The 15,843-nt window shown below is 41.9% G+C and overlaps 1 long non-coding RNA gene across 1 annotated transcript in view; it reads right to left on the bottom strand.

The window, feature by feature from the left end:
* Nucleotides 1–2,484: 2,484 nt before the first annotated feature.
* The window catches only part of LOC112544711 (uncharacterized), a 34,597-nt gene continuing 21,238 nt past the window's right edge, over nt 2,485–15,843 (bottom strand). The window contains exon 2 of the long non-coding RNA XR_012904968.1: nt 2,485–3,794. This is a non-coding gene — a long non-coding RNA (uncharacterized LOC112544711). The remainder of the gene's footprint in view (nt 3,795–15,843) is intronic.

Genomic DNA, 15,843 nt, shown 5'->3' with positions numbered 1-15,843 from the left:
CTGCATAATGGCAATTTTGCATAATATTTGTTATATAATTTTTTTTATAGGGAGATATACCTATCTCATAGAGCTGGAAGGGACCTTGAGAGGTCATTGAGTCCAGTCCCCTGCCCTCATGGCAGGACCAAGTACCATCACTGAAAGAGTTGCCTCAGATCCCTAAATGGCCCTCTCAGCAATTGAACTCACAACCCTGGGTTTAGCAGGCCAATGCTCAAACCACTGAGCTACCCCTCCCCCCACTGTTTGGTAACTATGCAATACTGCATTTAAATAGCGCTGTACTTTTCTTGCAATCCAGGACCAGGAATGAGAACATATCACAGCAAAGGAGTGAATGAACACTTGTTCATCTCCCTGCATTTTTAATAAAATAGCAAAATCTGTCAGCTCTTCCAACTGAGGAGCTCAAAGTATTAAGCAGACATTAATGAAAGTTCACAACCTAGAAAGATAGGCAAATATTCAAAATGCGCCAATGAAAAAAAACACAGAAATTACACAAAAGTAATTTGCTCAAAGTCACACAAGGTAATATGTGGCAGCAGTAGGAAAAACGCCAATTTCACTTACTCTTCCAGTCCTGGCCTCTATCTATAAGACCATCTTTCCTCCCCTTTTTAAGCCTCTTCTCATTAATGAGGATATTCTCTCTCTACATCTATGAAGGCACTTTTCCTTTTTCATCTTCACTGGAACCTCCTCGTGCAGGTAGAATTGAGACAGTAGGAGACCAACCAGAACCATGCCTAATAAAAGGAAACTGCTACAAACACAAAACCAGACTACAAAGAGACACAGCAGAGCTGTAATTCATTTGCAAATTTCACATGTTCAGATTAGAGCTGAATAAGAACTTGGAATGATACACTATCTACAGAGGCAATTTTTCCCTTTCTTAATAGTCACACCTCCAATCAACTGTGGGAGTGAGTAGGTCTATCCTGAGTGAAGTGGCTTCGTTAACACTATTTCTACGCTTGATAAGTAACTCCCTTCTTTTGATATGCTTTTGATATCCTGCCTCAGAGTTCTACTCATGCACCTGATGAAGTGGTTTTTTACCCAAGAAAGCTTATGCCGAAATGAATCTGTTCACCTTTAAAAGTGCCACAGGACTCCTCATTGTTTCTGCTCCCACTTCAACTAATGACCTAACATCAACCCTTTAAAAGAAACCTACTCTGGCATATTCAATACTCCTTCTGTTTGGAATGAAAACATGCCCTGTAAGAGTCATTAAACATGAATAACCTGACCCCGAATTCAAGAAACAAGCTGTAAGAGACTAGAGATAAGGAGTTGAAACATCCCAAACAAACAAGAACATCACAGAGCACATAGCAACTGCTCTGAGCCAGAAGGAAGTTACAAAGAAACAAAGCAATTATATTTCTAAGTATTTGCCATGCTCTTTCTATTGAAATACTTATTGATGATGACACCTACTTCATGGAAATACATAGACAAGCACATTTATTCTGTTACAGATTACAAAGATTATGATCACAGATTTAAGATGCTATTCAATCACCAAGCCTATGATTAACTCTCGTTAGTATTAAATAAAGTTATGTACATTTAGCAGAGAAATAACATATATTTAAAATACCCAGTTTACTCTCTTGCCCCTCACAAGAGACCACATAAGGCAACTGCTTTTTAAGAGTTTTTGATTATTAGAATATAGTAACACCCAATCAGGAAGAATTACCTATTTTTTGTGTTAGAAACAGTACAAATATAGAGACAGACCATGCTAGCAATCTAATTAGACACAAGTGGAGCTATGACCAGAAACTGGCTCCTTCTTAACCTCAGTCCAGTAGCCATGAAGTTTTTCTATGGCAAATATACAGAAATATCTTAGTATTTTACATTTATGTTGTACTCTCCAACACAGACCTTACCACGTAAGGATACAGGGCTGTAGGATACAGGGCTGGCCTTACCACGAGACGAACTGAGGTGGCCGTCTCAAGTGCCAGACTGTGGGGGGGGGGGGGGGGGGGGGAAGGCACCACTAGGACCCAGAGAATTGAGACCTTTCAAAATTTTGGCCCAAGCGAGAGGGCAAGGGGGCATCATTTGAGTTCCCTGCCTCAGGTGCCAAAATGTTGTGAGCTGGCCCTGGTAGGATAGTCATGCTGTGATAGTCGGCGTTCACATTAGTACAATGACATGAATTTATTGGAATCATACGGGCATAAAACTGGAGTATTTCAGGGGTGAATCTGTATCTTAAGAGTACAAGGATCACGTCAACCATAAATGTGACACGGGGACCCATTGGTGCCAACTGGCAGACAGCACAAGACATGCACAAGGGCTTATAGGAACCCCTGGATCCAGTACATTCACAATAATTCACTGAAGAGTGGCATGTAAAGTCTCTACTGAGACCCAATAATCTACTGATTATCTTAATTTTAGCAAAATATAAGTGTGTATAATATTTAAGAAGTTATGTTTCTGTACAGACCTTGTGTTCTTCTGGTCTGTAAAGCAAGGCCAGTCACCGGAAGGTGATCAACATGCTCCATCAGGCTGGAAGAAGATGCTTCTCTCTCTCTCTCAAGATGGTCCCATGTGTTTTGTCCACTTCACAATGGAAGCTTGCTTAGTCTAAGCCGAATGCTAATCAAAAGATTGTGAAATACACAAGAAAGGAGCATAGAAGAAAAATGAGTAGGGGATGGGGAGGGATCCTGTTTACAAGTAAAGACAAGGAATTGTTAAAGTATAACTTGAGGTGCAAGGAAACCAACTGCCAGTCTTATGAAAGGAAGGTCACAGCCAGGCTGGCTAGAAAATGCCACTAAGACTTTGCATGATGAAAAGACTCAGAGGGGTCACCGTGTTAGTTTGTATCTGCAAAAACAAAAAGGAGCCCAATGGCACCTTAAATACTCAAAGATTTATTTGGGCATAAGCATCATACAAAGTGGTTTTTACCCACGAAAGTTTATGCCCAAATAAATCTGTTGGTCTGTAAGATTCCACAGGACTCCTCATTGTTTTGCTAAGACTTTGATGAACTAAACTTCCTTAGACAGGAAATTGTTAGTTAAGTCTAGGCTGTAGAATGCATGTCATGAATTTACTTTACAGGGAACCATTTGTTTCCAATACTTTTACCGTACTTGCTATTCCTTGAATCTGATCTCTTTGTTAAAATAACTTTTGCTTATTTTCACGATAAACATAGCTAAGTGCTGCGTGTCAAGCAGAGTGGTGATCTGAGATGTAACTGTTATGCCAGGGTAGACTGTAGCTTTGAGAGCAGTTTCTCTGTGACTGTCAAGTAGGGGCTGAACACTCCAGGGGATGCTTTGAGGGCCTGGAGGTCAATCACTAACCTGTAGAAGTACAGCAGAGCCTGTGTGGGCTCACAGGGGAGGGTTTGTGTTGCTCCTGGTTGAGGGAGTCAAGGAGCTGACGCTTGCAGGCACAGATAAGGTTCCCTCACATTATGGGCAGGCGAGAGTGAGGCTCCTCACAGACTTGGGCATCCCTGGGAAATGTTACACCAAATTAAATGCAGCCACTTCTGCACCAACTGCACTGTACAATTACTACCCCTGTAAACTGAAAACGTAACCCTACAGTAAGCAACACAGCCCTCTTTTGAGATTAGCTATGTTATTTGTGAAGAGTCATGTAAACAGTGATGTACACACATCCTTCTCCCAGTCCTGGTGGTTCCCATGCTCACCAACACGTCTTCTGGCCCACAGAATTGTGCTTGCACATTTGGAATGTCACCAGAGATCTGAAGAGGATGCATATATCTAAATGGGGAAAGAGAAAAAAGAAGAGGAACTCTTTTACCTGAGAAAGCTACAGGTGTCTTACTATCCAAACTGGATTGTCAAATGAGGTGGAGAAGTTAAAGCAACCCCCAAGCAAGGAAGGGTCTCTACTGCTGACTGATTGGTTACTTCTGGTTTCACTTGGTATCCGATTGACCGAGTCTGTAACTCTGGTGTTCATGTCTTTAAAGTTTTACTGTGCCTTGCGTGACTGACTCTTCTGCAGTTTATCAAGGGTGATATTTCACTCTTCTGAACCAGTTCTTAAGTAACATAGCCAATTCCTTTGGCAAATACAGAATTTGGTAATACTGAGAGCTGCAACAAGCATGTGGAATGTTTTTTCGGAGCCTTGTTCCAAACTGTTCACTCTACAGATTTACACATTCTCAGGCCAGAAATGGCCATTGTGATCAACAAGCCCAGGGGTGGGGAACCTCAGGCTCGGGGGATGGATGTGGAACCTGCTTGCCTGGATGCAGATCCCTGTTTGCCTGGATGCAGCCCCCAAAGCTCAGGGGCCCCCTTGCATGGGGGAGCCCACACTGACACTCCAGCCCCCCTGCTACCTCACTGCAGGGCTGAAAGCACACAAAATCTGCTAGGCTGGGCCCCCCTAGGCTCTGGTGTGCAAGGGGAATGTGGGGGAGTGTCTGTATCCTCTTGGGGTGGGGCTACATCAATCAGAGGGGTTTTTTGTTTATTTTTTGCTTCTCACTTGTGTATGACCCCCGACTGATTTGTTTGTGGATCAGTGGCCCTCAGCACAAAAAAGGTTCCCTACCCCTGACCTAGCCTGACCTCCTATGTAACAGACCATACGACTACCTCACAAAACTTCCTGGAGCCTAGCTTTTAGAGAAACAGCAAATCTTGATTTACTAATAAGAATAGCCATATTGGGTCAGACCAAAGATCCATCTAGCCCAGTATCCTGTCTTCTGACAGTGGCCAATGCCAGATACCCCAGAGGGAATGAACAGAACAGGTAATCATCAAGTGATCCCTCTTCTGTCATACATTACCAACCTCTAATAAACAGAGGCTAGGGACACGATTTCTACCCATCCTGACTAATAGCCATTGATGGGCCTGACCTCCATGAATTCATCTAGCTCTTTTTTGAACCCTGTTAAAGCCCTGATCTTCACAGCCTCCTCTGGCAAGGAATTCCACAGGTTGACTGTGTGCCGTGTCAAGAAATACTCCCTTTTGTTTGTTTTAAACCTGCTACCTATTCATTTCATTTGATGACCCCTAGTTCTTATGTTATGGGAACAAGTAAATAACTTTTCCTTATTCACTTTTTCCACACCAGTCTTGATTTTATAGATCTCTATCATATCCCCCTTTAGTCTCCTTTTCTAAACTGAAAAGTCCAAGTCTTTTTATTCTCTCTTCACATAGGACCCATTCCAAAACCCTAATAATTTTTGTTGCCCTTTTCTAAACATTTTCCAATGCCAAAATATCTTTTTGATATGAGGCAATCACATCTGTACACAGTATTCAAGATGTGTGTACACCATGGGTTTATATAGCGGCAATAAACTATTCTCAGTCTCATTTGCTATCCCTTTTTTAAGGATTCCTAACATTATTTGTTTTTGTTTTTTTTGACTGATGCTGCCCATTGAGTGGATGTTTTCAGAGAACTATCCACAATGACTCCAAGATCTCTTTCAAGTAATTGTAGCTAAATTAATCCCCATTATTCTGTGTATATAGTTGAGATTATTTGTTTCAATATGCATTACTTTATATTTATCAACATTAAATTTCATTTGCCATTTTGTTTCCCAATCACTTAGTTTGGTGAGATCTTTTTGAAGCCCGTCACAATCTGCTTTGGTCTGAACTATCTTGAGCAGTTCAGTATCATCTGCAAATTTTGCCAACTCGCTGTTTACCCCCTTTCTCCAGATCATTTATAAATAAGTTGAATAGGATTGGTCCCAAGACAGACCATTGGGGGACCCCACCAGTTACCTCTCTCCACTCTGAAAACTTACTATTCATTCCTGCCCTTTATTCTCCCTCTCCCTGGCCCTATTACAGAGGCCCCCCCACACTTGCAAATTGTTTGGTTTCTGGAACTTGTGGCCCCACCCTGAGGGGGCAGGTAGAGGTGCTGTGACAATTTATATAGTGGGGTGCTGAGAGCCATTGAACCAAACTGTAAAACCTGTATATGATGGAAACTGCTTCAAGTCAGGGTGTAGGGCAGCATTCCCAGAGCTCCTAGTTTCAGCACCGATACAGCATGTCTACACAGCAGCATTATTTCGGAATAACAAAGGTTATTCTAAATGCAGGACAATGTAGCACTTTATTATTATATTATTATTATATTATTATTTATTATAACAAAGGTTATTCTGAAATAACATATTGTGAATCTACATAGCAAGCCTGTTGTTTCAAAATAAATTAGAAATAAAGGGCTTCTTACTCCAACTTCTGTAAGCCTCATTGTATGAGGAGTAAGGAAAGTCAGAGGAAGAGTGCTGTATTTTGAAATAAGTGCTGTGCAGACCTGCCCAAATTCGAAATAAGCTATTTCGACTTAAGCTAGGCAATTTGAATAGCTTAAGTTGTGTATCTTATTCCAAGTTTAGCCCTGCTGTGTAGACGTACCCAGAGTGGCAGGACTTGCATTGCTTTGCTGAACTCTGCCATCAACCCCAGATATCACTTATGTTACCTTTTCCCACAAGCATGAGAAACACTTGGCGGGGGCTGAGGGGAAGGGAACAGCTATGGAAGAACGACAGGATTAAAATATCTGCTGACACCCGACACTGTAGAATATAGTGGATGTTGGAATTGTTCTCTCCCCACCACTTCCAATGTTGTAAGAGCACCATCTTTTGGTTTTATACATAACAGTTTCCAGCTCTCATAGTGTCAGGGGCCCCATTCCTGAGTGCTGTGGCTACCCGGAGCTAATGTTACCTGTAACCCAACACTGTGAGAACAAAGCTCGGAATAGCTTAACGCTCCTCATTTGATTTCCAGTCGTTTAGCCTGAGCAAAGTCCCTGAGGTGTATGGAGCCACTCGCTCATTCAACAATTCCATCACCTGTGCAATGCCTTTTTTAAATGAATAGAATTTAAGATAAGACAGCTGGTTTGCAATCACAAATTCCCCCTCCCTCCCCTTCCATGCATTCCAGGGCCAATGAAGTGTTTAGTAACATAAAGAATGTGGTCATTTTAACCCCTCAACGTACATAAACATAACATTCCTTTGAACCCCTTCTAACTGGCCTACAGACATGGAGCTAATCAAAGCCAAAGACATTGCATGCTGAAAGGCAGTCATAAATCCAGCCTTTTTAGAAACGAGGCACTAGCCCAGTCAGCTGGAACGCATTGCGTGACTAGTAAGGAACCAGTGTTTGGTGAGGAAGGTCTGAGGCAAGGACGTAAGAAACAGCTACAGACAGGCTTAACATTAAATCTCCTCTTAAGATTTTAGTAATGCTTTTATTGAAAAGGGGCCTTAACAGTCATGTTTGTTTTACATCCTTGCCTTGCAAACACACCTACCTTGCGGTTCCCCTGTGTGGGTGTATTTAAAGTATTTGCTTAGCACAACACAGACGGTGGTGATGCACTGAGCCACTCCTCATTTGGTGCAAACTGGTATAGCCTATTGACTTGATTTATACCTAGCTGTCCCTGATGGATCATGAACACTGGCAAAGATGAAACTTACTTAGACAGGGCTAAAGGAAAGACATGCTCCTTTATCAGTTCTATTCCAGTTAAGTTTCAGTGAAGAAGGTATATGTTTAACAGACACCACATTAAGCATGTCAGTCTTTCAATCACCTGTTTTAGCAAAGTACATTTGTATGTTTCTGTGATACCAGGATTCTGTGATTCATTTAAAGCATAGAAGAGAACCTGTACTAAATAAAAGATAATACGCAAGTAGGTAAGAGGCTTAAAGAGAGGGGAGTGATTCAAGAGCACAAAGTCACTACTGTAAAGGTGCAAAGTTAGGAAATGAAATTACAAATGGACTCATGTCTACTTGGATTATGACAGTAGGCCTTGACCTTCTTAGTGCTAAACAGCATAGCAGCCATTTAAATCAAGGGATGCATTCACACATACTTCCTCAAATTCAGGCACTCAAATGAGTTGAAACTTCAGTAAAGAATACAATTGTCAGACACATAGATGAACATAATTTGTTGGGGGAAGTCAACATGGATTCTGTAAAGGGAAATCATGCCTTACAAATCTGCTAGAGTTCTTTGAGGTGGTCAACAAACATGTATACAAGGGCGATCCAGTAGGTATAGTGTACTTAGATTTCCAGAAAGCCTTTGACAAGGTCCCTCACCAAAGCCTCTTAAGTAAAGTAAGTTGTCACGAGATAAGAGGGAAGGTCTTTTCATGGACTGATAAGTGGTTAAAAGACAGGAAACAAATGGTAGGAATAAATGGTAAATTTTCAGACTGGAGCGAGGTAACGCAAGGGTCTGTACTGGGACCAATCCTATTCAACTGATTTACAAATAATCTAGAGAAAGAGGGAAACAATGAGGTGGCAAAATTTGCAGATGATACTAAACTGCTCAAGATAGGTCAGGCCAAAGTAGACTGTGAAGAGCTTCAAAAAGATCTCACCAAACTAAGTGATTGGGCAACAAAATGGCAAATGAAATTTAATGTTGATAAATGTAAAGTAATGCACATTGAAACAAATAATCCCAACTATATACACAGAATAATGGGGATTAATTTAGCTACAACTACTTGAAAGATGTTGGAGTCATTGTGGATAGTTTTCTAAAAACATTCACTCAGTGTGCAGCAGCAATGAAAAAAGCAAACAGAACGTTAGGAATCATTAAAAAAAATGAGAGTGAATGATGCTGAGAATATTTTATTTCCTCTGTATAAATCCATGGTACACGCACATCTTGAATACTGCATACAAATGTGATCGCCTCATATCAAAAAGACATTGGAAAAGGTTCAGAAAAGGGCAACAAAAATTATTAGCGTTTTAGAATGGGTCATATATGAAGAGAGATTAAAAAGACTTGGACTTTTCAGCTTAGAAAAGAGGAGACTAAAGGAGGATATGATAGAGGTCTAAAAAATTATGTCTGGTGTAGAAAAAGTGTATAAGAAAAAGTTATTTACTTGTTCCCATAACATAAGAACTAGGGGTCACCAAATGAAATTAATAGGTGGCAAGTTTAAAACAAACAAAAGAAAGCACTTCTTTACACAGCACACAGTCAACCTGCGGAACTCCTTCCCAGAGGTTGTAGTGAAGTCTAGGACTTTAACAGGGTTCAAAAAAGAGCTAGATAAATTCATGGAGGTTAGGTTCATGAATGGCTATTAGCCAGGATGGGTAGGAAGGGAGTCCCTAGCCTCTGTTTGTCTGGAAATGAGTGACAGGGGAGGGATCATGTGAGGATTACCTGTTGTGTTCCCTCCCTCTGAGATATCTGGTATTGACCACTGTCAGCAGACAGGATATTGGGCTAGATGGACTGTTGGTCTGACCCAGTATGGCCATTCTTATGTTAATCATGGCCTGGGCTTCTGGAAATTAGAATGGATATCACTTTAATCAAAATGGACACTGTTGAAATCAGCTGTTAGAAGGTAATCATGGCTGAGTTGCAATCTATTTGGCCCCTAAATGACACCATGACCAATGATGATATTTTATTTTTATGAAACATAATGGTCTAATCCTAATATGCATAATAAGCAATAAATAGCTCAGAGAATCACAAATGCAGGCATCCATAGAATAGAATGCCACAACCAGGTATCTAGCAGGGACATAATACAGGTTGAACCTCTTTAGTCCGGCACCTTCAGAACCAGAGAATTTTCTGGACCGCAGGAGGTCAATATTGTCTAGCAGCATTACCAATACAGTCCATTACTGGACTGTTAGAGGACATTTAGGGGTAAATTGGAGCTAAATATCAGCACAGAACACTGAGAGCTAGGACTGATGTCTGTAAACAAACTTTATGGGATTGAGGGAAACTTGGCCACACCCATGAAAAGTGGATATTTGGCTAACTAAAATCATTCCAGACCATGGATGTTTCCAGACCAGAGAGTTCTGGATTACAGAGGTTCAACCTGTACAGAGTGTGACAGTTGACTGTGGTTGAAATTGTTTGGCTAAGGACACCACAGCAAATTCCTAGTCTTGTGGAATGAGCTATCCAATGGCCACACAGAGGAGATAAAACAAGTTTTTGTTTCAGAAAGTGGAGGAAGCATCCAGAGAGACAGCTATTTTAGACTTGATTCTGACCAACAAGGAGGAATTAGTAGTCAATCTGAAGGTTGGAACCAATTTGTCTGGGTGGTTAAGCACTAGACTATATTGCTTAAGGAGGTTGTGGAATGTCCATCATTGGAGACTAACATTTGTCAGGGTAGATATAGATAGTGCTTGGTCCCATCCTGAGTGCAGGGGACTGGACATGATGACCTCTTGAGGTCCCTTCCAGTTCTAGTATGCTAGAACATACACTATAAGAGGAGGTTCGTTAGATACATTAAAAGCAAGAGAAAAACAAAGGAAAGAATAGGACATCTACTAAGCAGGAAAGAAGAGCTAAACTGATGATACAGTTTGTGCACCTCCCTAAACCAGGACTCTCTGGTCTGGCAATGTCTGTGGTCCACCAGGGTAATAGATTTTCCTGGACAAATGAGCCCTGGAACCGGGAGCCAGTAGCCCTGCTGAGGCCAATGGTCTCCAGCAGCCAGGCCAGGGCCAGCACTGGTAGCAACAGGGCTCGTGTCTAGCAGCAGGGCTGGAGCTGGAGCCAGAGCCAGAATTTGGCAGCCCAGCCAGGGCCAGGGCTAGTGTAACCATGACCAGGTGGAGTATTTGAACCTGTGACCTCTGGTGCTTAGTATAGGAGCCTCTACTGCTTGAGCTAAAAACCAACTGCCTCACAGCTTAGTCTGTAGAGCTTCCTTGTTCTTATCTCTCACTGTAAGTGGTGTAAGTGCCACTACATGGGACAGTGAACCACACTAGGGCCATGTCCAGACTCAGGGGTTTTTTCGGGAAAAGTAGCCTTTTCCCGAAAAAACTTTCCCTGCGTCCAGACTCAAGCCACGTTCTTTCGAAATTATTTCGAAAGAACGCGGCTTTTCTTTCGATGGCGGTAAACCTCAATTTACGAGGAAGAACGCCTTCTTTCGAAAGTTCCTCTTTCGAAAGAAGGCGTTCTTCAATGTAAAGAGGCCGTCTTCGAAAGAGAGCATCCAGACTCGCTGGGTGCTCTCTTTCAAAAAAGCAGATTTCTCTTTCGAAAGATCCGCCTGCAGTCTAGACGCGATCTTTTGAAAGAGGCTCTTTCGAAAGATGCTTTCGAAAGAGCCTCTTTCGAAAGAAGCCTGCAGTCTAGACATAGCCTAGGTGTGTGGGCTATACTAGCAGCAGTAGGGCCAGCATCTGGTGGCCTGACCATAGGCGGGCATGCAGCCAGTGGTAGGGGAGGACTGCGAATCTGCCAAGGGCCAGAGACAGAGGAGCCAGCCTGACGAGAAGCGGAGTCAGTGATGGGAAGGGACAGGAGGTTGGAGGGGGGTGTGACTGGGGACCTTGCCTGGTCCAGCAAATTCTCTCATTCGGGACCAGTCAGGTCCCAAGGGTGCTGGACCAGGGAGGTCCAACCTGTATCAAGAAAGCTGAGGTGCTTAATGCTTATTTTGCTTCAGTTGTCATCATTTAAAAAGGCTAAAGGTGACCAGATGCTCAGCACAATATTATCAACAAGGAGGAAGGAATGCAAGACAAAATCAGGAAAGATCAGGTTAAGAATATGTGGTAATATAGATATATCCTTGTTTAGCAGAGCCTGATGAAATTCTTCCTTGGGTACTTAAGAAATAGCTGAAGCAACCTGGGGATTGCTAACAGTTATCTAGCGAACTCATGGAGACAGAGAGCTAGAGAAGATTAACATAGTATGTATCTTTAAAAAGGGGAACAAAGAGGATGCAAGGAATTACAAACCAGTAATCCTAACTTCAATACCTGGATAGATAGCAGCACAAATTATTAAATAATCAATTTATAATAACCTAGAGCATAATAATAATAAATAATAAGCTAGAGCATTTTATTCACAATGGAGAGGCAGCAGCATGGGGGGTGAAGGGCCCAGATGGCTCTGCAGGATGCGAGACAGATGCAGTACGGAGTGGCGAGGAGTGCTTGTAGTCAACAGGATGAACCAATAAGTCCAGGCTCATTGGTTAATCTTGTAGTTAACTACACTTTGGCATCCCTAGTTCACACCCCAATGAATTGTTCCAAACTGATGGGGACCATATAACAAACCCATGGCAAGCAACAGGCATAGCACTGACTGCCAAAGAGCATATTTAAAGAGATATTGTAAGATTACCTAGGAATTCCTGCTCCACATTAGATGGCTTATAAATCATGTGTTAGAAGATAGATTAAATGTTTAGGCCCCTTCCATTGTGAATAAAATGCAGATTCAAACTGACTTGACACGCTTCATGAATTCTGTTGAACTGACTGAATTGTTTCAAACACAAATTTAAAAATACAAAACCACTTTGTTGACATTTTCAATTGACAGTGAATTTTCATTTCAAATTTCACCTGAATTTCATTTAAAAAAAAGTTAGAGATGAAACCATTTGTTCAACTCAGATTTTTTAAAAGCTCTCAGTTTGCAAAAACCAAGCAAACAAACAAACAAAAAACCCCAAACCCACACAAAAATTGTGTTTCAGGGTGACCAAAACAATTTTTCCAGTTTGGCCAGTGAACCCAACAAATAAATAAATAAATAAAATTACAGCATTACTATTAGGTAACATGATTTCACACACACAAATTTGAATACGTTTGACATTTCACCCAGCAGAGGGCAGTGGTCCCATTCACTTCACCCATATTGGAACTTTAAAAAACATAAACAAAAAGACTTTATTGTTACAAAATCAAAAATACAGGAAATTCCAGCTAGCCCTTCTTCCCTTTCCCTGACCTTTCCTTTAGGTTAGTCCAGTAATGTTCCCATTGCAGAATCTGCCCATTAACTTGCTGAGAAGCTGATGACACATTCACATGTGGCAGTTCTTAGAAGGCTAGTGGAGGAGTAAGTAAAATACCTCCTCACCCTGTAAGACTCCCACATTTAAAGGGATCTTTCCCAGGCTGAGCCACAGATTGAGCAACCTTTCAGTACCTTTTCAGGGTCATGTTTTTATTAACCAACAGCCATCTCTGGAGTGAAACTTGGCTAATTTGAGCACATTCACCTTCCAGTTACTGCATCTAATCCAAATTTAAATTAAAAATAAATATCCAAAGACTGACATAATACTTGCCTGTTAAAACAATCTAGATTAACACTAAGGAAGGAAATAGCAAAGAGTTCAGTTATTCGCACAGTAAAGTGGAGTGTGTGTGTTATTCATATACCAAGAGCAGCTGTTTTACAGTTGCTCCCTCTATATTTAGAGTGGCATTTTCAAAAACCTTCAGAATGTACCTAACTCTGCTCCCATTTTGAAGTCAGTGAGGGTATGTCTACACTACCCCCCTAGTTCGAACTGGGGATGGGGGGGTAATGTAGTCATACGGAGTTGCAAATGAAGCCCGGGATTTGAATTTCCCGGGCTTCATTTGCATAAAGCCGGCCGGCGCCATTTTTAAATGCCGGCTAGGTCGGACCCCGTGCCGCGCGGCTACACGCGGCACGGACTAGCTAGTTCGGATTAGGCCTCGTGGAACGAGGTGTACAGCTAGTTCGGATTAGGAAGCCTAATCCGAACTAGCTAGTCCGTGCCGCGTGAAGCCTCGTGGCACGGGGTCCGACCTAGCTGGCATTTAAAAATGGCGCCGGCCGGCTTTATGCAAATGAAGCCCGGGAAATTCAAATCCCGGGCTTCATTTGCAACTCTGTATGACTACATTACCCCCCCTAGTTTGAACTAGGGGGGTAGTGTAGACATACCCTGAGAGATTTGCCATTGACTTCAGTCAGAGTCAAAGAATACAGGCCAGTGCAGCATACCTTTGAAAATGTCATCCATAATCAACCCTTCTGAAGTTAATGACAAGACTCCCATTGAGCAGCTTTGGATGAGGTCCTTAGGGCTCAATCAGAGGCACCATTTCAAATTTTGGTTGGGGAGGCAGGCGACTGTAACTGATTCTAGGGGCTACTTAGGCATTTGAAAAGTTTTCTAGCAGATAATTTAGAAGTTAGCAGGCACAATCCCTGTATTTCATTCCTATATATATAAAAAAAAGACAAATAAATATTAGACCTATTCAGCTCTAATAATAATTTCTGACATTTTGTGGCAAGTCATTTAAAGGACACTGTTAGATTTAAAAATTTGATATTGGCACTTTGTTACTAACTCTGCAGAGAGCAAGAGAGAGAGAGAGACCTCATCAGAACTCCTGGGCTCTGATCTGGGTTCTATGTAAGAACATCAGAATAGCCATATTGAGTCAGACCAACGATCCATCTAGCCCAGTCCTCTATCTGACGGTGGCTAATGCCAGGTGCTTCAGAGGAAATTAACACAGCATGCAGTCATTGAGGGATCCATCCCGTCACCCATTCCCAGCTTCTGGCAAACTGAGCTGAGGGACACGGAGATTATGGTGTTGGAACTCTGCTCACACTGGCTAACAGCATTGAGGAATCTATTCTCCTAATTCTTTTTTTGAACCCCGATTATACCTCACCTTCATAACATTCTCTGGCAAAAAGTTCTCCCTTAATCATCTATTTTTCAAAACAGAAAAATCTCAGTCTTTTTTAACCTCTACACTGTAGCCCTGCGAACTAAAAAACACCTGATTTACCTGCTGGCTGAGAGTCACGTCTGGTTGCAGATGGTGGTGCAGGGCCCAGTGACTCCCCACATCTCCATGACACCACCCCCAAACATGGGCTCAGTTAGACCATGTGTATTTTAGCAAGACCCATCAGCCAAACACCTGGAAAAGAATTCTCTGTAGTAACTCAGAGCCTTTCCCACAAAGAACCCCATCAGCAGCCTTTGGGGATATTTGATATAAGCAGATGCATTTACGCCACAGGCCATTATAGGCAACCTCAAACTAGCCCCTCCATAAATGTTGCAAGCTAGGCATTGAACTAAGTGATGATAAATGCCAAGGGCTGCAGAAAATGCTTTGTGATATTTTCTGTCCTTCTTGGATCAAAATCTACTGATTCCAAGATCTTTCTTGAGTGGTAACAACTATATTAGACCACATCATTTTTGTATCTATAGCTGGAATTATTTTCCCATGTGCATTACTTTGTATTTATCAACACTGAATTCTGTCTGCCTTTGTGTTGCTTAATCACCCAGTTTTGTGAGATCCCTCTGTAGCTCTTTGCAGTAGCTTTGGACTTGACTATTTTGCCACCTCACTGTTAACCTCCTTTCTCAAAATAATTTGTGAGTAAGTTGAACAGCACTGGTCCCAATTCAGACAAACCGTATATGCCCCTTAAAAGATAGGGGAGGAAAGACAATGTTTTCGTGATCATCTAATGATCCTTCATTTACTTGAATGACTAGCATTTAGTTATCTTAATCACCTTGCCTCCCTCTGTTTATAAACAAAGTCCCTACCCTAAAGGCAAAGCTGGGAGCTGCACAATTCCTGTTGCAATTAAGATCTGCTTCTGGGGCTAGGAGGGCATGCACTTTAAACAGACCTCAAGTATGAAATCCAAGGGTTCAAACTTCAGAAGAAGGGATACAGACCTCCCTAACTCCCCTTCTATGGCACCCAGGGGCTCAAACCTTGATAGCCAACATTTTCAAGCTCATGTTATTAAAAACCCACCATCATTCCCCCTTTTTAAGTGCTTAAATATAGATTCAGGCCCTAAACTTAATCATCCTACTAAAAATGGTAGCCTCAAATTCCCTTTTGTTTGTATTTTAACAAGGTGTGTGTGGGGGGGGAGCGGGGGAGAATGTTACACACAC

This window comes from Pelodiscus sinensis, chromosome 6 (genome assembly GCF_049634645.1).
Source record: "Pelodiscus sinensis isolate JC-2024 chromosome 6, ASM4963464v1, whole genome shotgun sequence".
NCBI lineage: Eukaryota > Metazoa > Chordata > Testudines > Trionychidae > Pelodiscus > Pelodiscus sinensis.
This window is presented reverse-complemented; position numbering and strand designations above follow the sequence as displayed.